The following is a 1,152-nucleotide window of genomic DNA, read 5'->3' as shown; positions in this document are numbered from 1 at the left end:
AAAAAAAAAAAAAAGAACTACCAACTTGTGTCTTGCTAGATTTCACATTTGCTAAGCACCAACGACTCCTGCATGTCTCCCATATTCCCACTTTTTGAACCCAAAGGTATATATAGCAGTCTGTTGGGTGTGCGAGGGAAAGACAATGCATCTCTTTAGTTCACAGTTTTCCAGATAGAGAGGAAATGTTCTTGAGGGGTTGTGGCCAGGGAACCACACCTGTAGCCAGGGAATGCACACTTTGACCTAAGTAAGGTGATGGCAATTTGGATTTCCAGATAGTTCTGTAATGGAGTGGAGGATTTTTAACATGGACGGGGGATCAGAGGGCAATCTATGGTAGCCAAACTCCAATGACCCTCAATGATACCCTGTTGTGCACACCCTTGTGTAGTCTCTTCTCAGACTGGGTAGGGCTGATCTGTGCAACCAGTAGTACATCACAGAAATGATGGTGTATGGCTTTTGACTGTCAGCTAAAAAGAAAAAAGCCAGGCTGGGCGAGGTGGCTCATGCCTGTAATCCTAGCACTCTGGGAGTCTGTGCCAGGTAGATTGCCTGAGCTCAGGAGTTTGAGACCAGCCTGAGCAAGAGCCAGAACAAGACCTTGTCTCTTAAAAAAAAGAAAAAAGCTGGGCATTGTGGCAGGTGCCTGTAGTCCCAGCGACTTGGGAGGCTGAGGCAAAAGAATCGCCTAAGCCCAAGAGTTTGAAGTTGCTGTGAGCCGTGACGCCATGGTACTCTACCAAGGGTGAGACTCTGTCTAAAAAAAAAAAAGAAAAAGAAAGGAAAAAGCCAGACACAGTGGCTCACACCTGTATTCCTAGCACTTTGTTTGGGAGGCTGAGGCAGGAGGATCTCTTGAGGCCACGAAATCAAGATGAGCCTGGGAAAAAGCAAGACCCCATTCTCTACCCTCCCCCCCAAAAAACCCAGACACTGTAGCTTCAGTCTTGCACTCTTGGATCACTCAGTCGAGGAACCCAGCCATCACAACGTGAGGACATTTAAGCATCCCAGGCAGAAGTGTATAAGCAAAGGAATGGTTGGCTCTCACCAACAAGCAGCCCTCACTTGCTAGGTATTTGATTTGTTTTTGTTTTCTCCTTGGTTTTTTTTTTTTTTTTTTTTTTTTTTTTGAGACAGAGTCTC

The sequence above is a fragment of the Otolemur garnettii genome, unplaced genomic scaffold (genome assembly GCF_000181295.1).
Source record: "Otolemur garnettii isolate 467f Iridium unplaced genomic scaffold, OtoGar3 scaffold00134, whole genome shotgun sequence".
NCBI lineage: Eukaryota > Metazoa > Chordata > Mammalia > Primates > Galagidae > Otolemur > Otolemur garnettii.
The sequence above is the reverse complement of the archived record's forward strand: the minus strand, read 5'-3'. Positions refer to the sequence as shown.